Raw genomic sequence first — 7,358 nt, forward strand, 5'->3', positions numbered from 1 at the left:
GAAAAAGGCAACTCAATGGAAAAATAGGCAAACAACATTAAAAAAGTTCACAGAAGACCAAACCGAAGTGGCCAATAAACATGAAAAGATGTTCAACTTCACCAGTAGATAATGCCGTTTAAAGCAAAAATGAGATAACATTTTTTTACCCATCAAATTAGCAAATCTTAAAAACAGCAATAACATCGAGTGCTGTTAAGGATTCGAGAAAATGAGCACTCTCATGCGATGCTTGTTAGACGATGAATTACAGAGGACAGTTGGGGGGGAAGTCTTGAAATTAACTTTTCCTTCACAATATGTTAAATGCTTCAATTGTTACAATTAAGTTATTTTACATTTGTAATTAAATGAAAATATTAAGCACAAAAAATTGTCTCCTATAGTGTAGTTTAATGTACATTTAACATATTAAAACAAATAATACTGAATTATAAGCCTGTCAAGCAGAGAACACTTTTTAAATGAGATTTATTCTATCCTCATCTTCAAAGATTCTAATAAGATTTCAAGTTCACAGCTCTGGAACCTGTCACTTGCACAAAAAAAAAGGAACCTAAAGCCCACTGTATGCCCGGATTCATTCATATTTCACAATGCTTCATTAACTTTCCCTTCATGGAATTCATCTGTCATTTTGTCAACTTTTTTCTTGAAAGCTGTTCTATTGATTACGGGGTGTCTAAAAAGATAAACCACATAACTGCAAAGTCTGAAAAAAGATCCTGAAGAGAATAAATTCATGGAAGAGCCATAATCTTATAAGCAAACCCACTTGGTGGTAGAGTTGAACATCCACCGACATCTGTAGATAAAACAACACTGAGATAGTAACATGGCTCTATGAAGTGCCGCTGATTTGATATTAGTTATTTCTCAGGGATTTAACTCAAATACAGTCTAATCTTGTTTGAAAACAGGTATTGCTTAAATCACTGTTAACTTGTTGTACAAATGCTACTTTACAATATACTGCGAAGAATCTACTGGAGAAAATTAAAAGCAGAGACTTGATAAAGTTGAATGGATCCAAAATATTTAACTTGATAAAGTTTCTGAAAGTTGGTTGCTCTTGCTCACACACTCTTTTTAAGGTACTACTTTAACTATGAGTCTAATAAAGTACTGACAAATTTTAATTTTGTTGTGTGTGAAAGGCTGGTGGAAATTTTGCCAATGTTAAGATTTTATCTAATTTTCTGCAACTTATGATAAAGGCAAAGGATAAAAATTTTCAAATTAGATAAACCTTGGTTCGTTCCCTAATTCAAACATTTCTTAATTTTGATCTTGGCTAAGTTAATTTACTTCCATGAGCTCAGATTCTTCATCCGCAAAATTAGGATAATATAACCTAACACATGGAAATCAGAGGAAGATGAGAGAAAGCATACAACATGGGAAGTACACAGCAGGCACACAATAAATTACAGCAACCAATATTGTGCTCATTAGCTAGATTTAAGATTCATGCCAAGGCTATTAAAAATTTCAAAAAAACAAAATACACACAAATATGCATAAAATAAGTATAAAGTAAACTGGCTGAACATTACTATCTCCTAGGAAAAGTGTACATTCTGATTTAATTTAATGGGCGTATTTCATTTAAAAGAAATGTAATCATTAAGGAGAACTCACTGACTTCCAGCTCCAAACCAAGATGGAGGAGATACACTTCTATTTCTCCTGCTAAGTGTAGCTGAGAAGTCTGGGCATTATATATACAACAATCATTAAAAGGCCCTGAAAAGGGGAGAGAAGTCAGTGGCTAAGGACGTTGGAATTCAAAGAATGACACAGCTGCACGATCCCTGGGTCTTCTTTTTGCCTCATCCCAGATTGGATGCTGGAGAAAATGGCTATTTAGAAAAAGCAATGGGAGCAGATAAAAATATCTCCAAGAAAAGCTTGCTCTCTCTAACCAAAGGACTAGAAGAGCACAATCTGACAAGACAGAAAACTTTTAGATGATAACTGCTCTATTCCAGCCAAACACCACGGGAAGAAACAGGACCACATCCCTATAAGCCAAAGCCAAGTGGGCAGCCTAGACTACCACCCCGCCAGCTGGATCGAGGTATCACTCCCCCGTCCCGCTAGGAGGACGCTGTCAGAGAAGACGAAGGGCTTTCATCACCACCGGCAGTCACAAGTTCCAGCCCCTGCCCCCATAAGTCGTTTGTGCAAATGAGGGTCACTGCTTTCGACAAAGGTAGCTGCCTCCGATCAAGCTGGCTACTGGCCTATCAACAATGGAGTATTAATCAAGGACAGTGATCTAACAAGTGACCGTGGAGTAGAAATCCACACAGCGAGGGAAGGGAGCATTGAAGCAGGACCATCTCAGGTGAACTAGTGGTGGACAGTAAAAGAGCGTGTCCAGTTCTGGGTGGCTGGCTTTTTTAAAAAAGTGAAAAACTATGGTTTTCTTGTGAAGGGAATGGGGTTTTCTTGTTCTCGGATGGAGTAAGCAAAGTGTCTTGCGTCTCCTGCGAACCACCTACTGCTGAAATCGTATCGTGAACTCACCCACGCATTCCACGCACAGACGTTATCCTCGACCCCGGGATGCAAACGTGAGTAGGAGAGAAAAGGGGAGGAGGATTCAGAGAGATCAGTCTGGAGGAAAGACAATCAGAGCGACACTCGGGCACGTCAGGCGGGGGGTCTCATGCACGCACGCGGAGACGTCAAGGGGGCGAGTGAGCAGACGGACGGATGCTGCGAGGCCCGGGGCAGGAAGCCCCGAGCCGGGGCTGGGCCCCGGAGGTCGCAAGCATCTCCGCCTTATGAATGAGAACGGAACGCACTGACGCGGCGGGAGCCCCGCAGAGCAGGGCGAGGATTCGCGGACGGAGGACCGCCCTGCGTGCTCCGAGAGCACGTGGCCGCGAAGGCTGCGCATCGGGGCCTCGAATCTCCTGCTTCCTGTCAGGCTTCCACGCCCGTTGCCAATACAACTGTGCTCCAGCCCGCATCCCCTCGGCGCATTCCAATCCGTTTTCTAATTGTGGACACAGAGACCGTTCTCAAAACTGAAATGTGATCGTGTTGCCTCCTGTCCTCAACCCCTCCAGTGGACTCCTGTTGCTTTACACAGAGAGACATCTCTCGTGAAACTGGCTTTCGGGATGCTCTAGCTCTTCCCTAACTCTCCAGAACCATCTGTAACCTGCCCACTGCTCCCTCGGCTCCAGCCCCACCGGCCTTCTCCAAGTGGCCCTGCCCTCTACCTGCACACTCGCCCTCCCCTTTTCACCAGTTAACTGCAGGTCACAAGTTCAGCGTTGCGTCCTCAAGGAAGCCTTTGACCTCCAGCAGCAATAACAATAAAAAGCTCCCGCCTTCAAAACACCCGCCGCGGTTGGACTTGTTGGTGTGACTACTTGCCCACCTCCCTCTAGGGTGTCAGCTGCTGGGGGGCGCCGCACGGCTGGGCTCCACTGTTCCCCAGCACGCGGTCTGCTGCCTAGCACGTGCTGAACGCTCAGTAAGCACCGGACAGGAGAGATTGCTGGTCCCCAGAAACGAGGGTTATGGTCACTAGTGAGCGCATGCTCAGAAGTCAGAAACGCCTGATAAAACCTCTCGTTTATGCTTCGAAACTCATCAGTCACGTGCACACTATTACTCCTGTATATTCATCGCCCCATTATATGGTGATGATAAATAATGCTCTTTTCTTAGTAAACCATTCTGTTATAGTATTCTGCATTTAAGTCTTCAAGTCATATTGGCAGACCATGTTCTGCTTCGCTTCAATTGAACGAGAAATTATCTGTTTGCATTTTATTATGGAACTTCAAATGGTGATATCACTAGCCTGACGACAATAAATTTATAACAAAGAATCTAAAAATAAAAGCTTTTGTGCTTGCTGACTACCAAATAAAAATAGATTTACTATCTTCAAGGTCACTCAGAGCTGAACTTCACAAATCCAGTTTCCCTTGGCAATCACAGACGAAGAAAGTAAGCACAAACCGAACCAGTATCGAGACTTGTGCGACTCCCATCTATGCCAGCTGCATGAGGAGTGTTGAAACTTGGTATTCAGCTAGCGCTGTGGATTTTGTAACTAGTCATCATCTCCTTCATTAATAAGCAGTTAGTGACAAAATCAGATCACATCATCTGTGCAGTTAATTACAAGCTGGAAAATATTCAGGGTATACAAATTTTATTAGCAATGCTGACATCTGTCAACTATTTGGGTTAATTACTCTTGAATTTGGATTCTAGCCTTCGAGTATTTCAAATTTTAATATATTTGACACAAATGGTTTTCAAGCTACCATGATCTCTGTTGAGTATTTCTGTCTTATTTCTATTCCAAAATTGTCAGCCATGAGTACTGTTAACTCTCATACCGACATAGTTCATTCTGCAGCTAAATAAAATAAAGTGTTAATTGGCAGAATACTATCTACCACATGGTTAAAGTTTTTCTGTCAGTACTTATTAAATACTCTCAGCATGGCTATATAGGACATAAAATATTTTGAACTCTCGAAATTATATGTTAAGAATAAAAACCCTAAAACTTTTCTCTCTACTTCAGAGTGGATAAAAGCATTTGGCTTTTTATTTTGATAGGTTCGATGTGGATAGGTTGTCTGTGTGGCTTCGTAAGTAAACACAGCTTCCTTCTCTGCTCCAATCTGTAAGTCATCTGCGGCGAGAGGTCAGGCTTCTCGAAGAAATGAGTTCTGAAATGAAAGAGAAGACCAGAAAGGAAGAGGGAACGCGAGAGGCGAGACGGTGAGTAGAACAAATAACTCACAGCGAGCAAAGCGAAAGCCGCTCACTGCGCGCAGCGTCCATTCCCACGGGCAGTCGGGGGCGACGAGAACGCACGAAATTAGACACAAAAAGAGGAAGATTATACTATGCTAAAAACACAGAATGCAGCAAGTACACTAAGCCCGAGTATTTGCTTTTACTCTCTCCATGCTACCATTGCAATTTTCCGTATCCTTGGGAAAAAAAAAAAGAGGCTTAGAGAAATAAAGTGAGTCCCCAGATCTGCAAAGGCGGAGTGATCATCTGAGCCCAGGCAGCGGCTCTCAAGCCCCAAACCGCTGCACTACCCGAGGTGGAAAAGACGTGTCCTCCACGCGTGAGGAGGGCCTCGGCCCGCTCTCAGACCAGTGTGTGCTAGCCTGTCCTTGAATAACTGGTGGTGAATTTGCGATGACCCAGTAACCATTCCATCTGTCGTCTTTACATAGTTGACTAAACAGGACTGTGGACATCAGCTATGGCGGTGATGGTCCCGTTACCTGAGTCAGAGCTGAGCCCCGTTACCGTAACCGACACTCCTTCAGAGAAACGGGAGGCCCCGAGACGTAGCCGCCAACAGTCTACAAGACGCGGCTATCCGAACGCCGTGGAGCCCTGACCTGCTTTCTCCACGCTGCGCCTGTGAACAATGAGCACTGTTCTCTGCATGTGTCCCTCCGCTTCCCTGCAGCTCACTCCCCAGAAGAGGCAATTGGTCAGAAAATGTTTGGATATTCTTGGACCGCTGGCTTGACCCAGCCTACTCTCACCCAAAATGCCCGCCATCTGGTGGGGTATCAGCAGACGAAGTGAATATTCATGTACATGGTCACCTGGCATCTGTGTGACAAGGGTGCCTGTGGGGAAGGTTTCTATCTTGGGTAGTGCATCTAATATTTAGACATCTCATAGTAAATGAGAATTCTGTGGAAGATTGGTCAAGCAAATCGAGCATAAACACCAATTCCCAGCGTTTTACCTAATCTAACCACGAGATTAAGTATCCCTTTTGCTTCTGTCCTGATCAATGATCCTGAGTGGTTTATATTTTAAACCCAGATAATGGTTTTAAATTTCAGAGACCCACAGACCCTATTCATGGTTTGAGAGACTCGATATTGTTCAGATGTCAATTTTCCCCAAGTTGATCAATAAATTCAACATAATCCCAATCAAAATCCCAGCAGATCTTTTGACATAAATTAATAAGATGGTTCTAAAATTCATATAGAATAGCTGAAACAACTTTAAAAAAGTAGAACAAAGTTGGATGACTAATGCCACCTGATTTCAAGAATTATTAATAAAGCTACTGTAAAAAAGAGACAAATAGACCAACAGAACAAATTAAAGAGGCCAAAAATAGACCCATACGTTCATAGGCAAAGATTTCCAAGAAAATGAAAAGGCAATTCAGTGAACAAAAGAGTCTTTTCAACAAATAGTGCTGGAACAATTAAAGATCCATACACCAGAAGAAATTAAAAAAAAAAAAAAATCCATACCTCATACCATACACAAAAACTAATTCAAAATGGATCGTAGGCCTAAATGTAAAACCTAAAACTATAAAACCTGTAGGATAATCTCATGAGAAAATATTTGTGATCATGGGTTAGACAAAGATTTCTTAGATTTGATACCAAAAGCACAATTTATAGAAGACAAATTGGAAAACTGGACTTCATTAAAATTAAAAATCTCTACTATTCAAAAGACACTGTTAAGACCATGAAAAGGCAAGTCACAGAGTGGAGGAAAATGTGTTACAGAGTATATACCTGATAAACTTGCTTTTAAAATAAATAACTCTTAAAATTCGACAAAGAAAACAACCCAGTTTAACATGGAAAAAGATTTCAACAGATACTTCACCAAAGAAGCAATATGGATGGCAAATGAGCACATGAAAAGATGCTCAACATCATTAGTCATTAGGGAAATGCAAATTAAAACCATAACGCAAGACCTCTACATGCTTCTTAGAATTGCTAACTACAACCACTGGCTACCTCCAGTTCCGGCTCAGATGGGGAGAAACCAGAACCGGACTGGAGCATGGGTCCCGCCCTCTGGAGACAGTTTCTTTAAAAAATGTAAGTACCATATGATTCCACCACTCCTTCCCATGTTTTACCCAAGAGAAAAATCAACGTATGTCTAGATACACACAAATGTTTATACCGTCTTTATCTGTGATAGCCCAAAGCTGGAAATAATCAAATGCCTATCAACAGATGAACGGATAAACAAACCGGGGTAGATCCATACAGTGGGAGGCTTACTTGGCAATAAAAATGAACAATTGATAACACGCAACAACATGGATGGATCTTGAAATAATTAGGCCACACAAAAAGAAGACATACTTCATTTTCTATAAAACTCTAGGAAATGCGAACTAATCTGTAGTGACAAAAATCAGATGGGTGACTGTCTGCTGACAGAGGCACGTGCAAAACACCCCGAGGGAGGAAGCGCGACTGTCCCTCAGCGACGCTGGCGTGGCGGGACACGCATGCGTGTTCACGCCCCTGGCCGTGGTGCTGCCTTCATGACGCGCGCACATCGGA

This window comes from Pteropus alecto, unplaced genomic scaffold (genome assembly GCF_000325575.1).
Source record: "Pteropus alecto unplaced genomic scaffold, ASM32557v1 scaffold40, whole genome shotgun sequence".
Classification (NCBI taxonomy): Eukaryota; Metazoa; Chordata; class Mammalia; order Chiroptera; family Pteropodidae; genus Pteropus; species Pteropus alecto.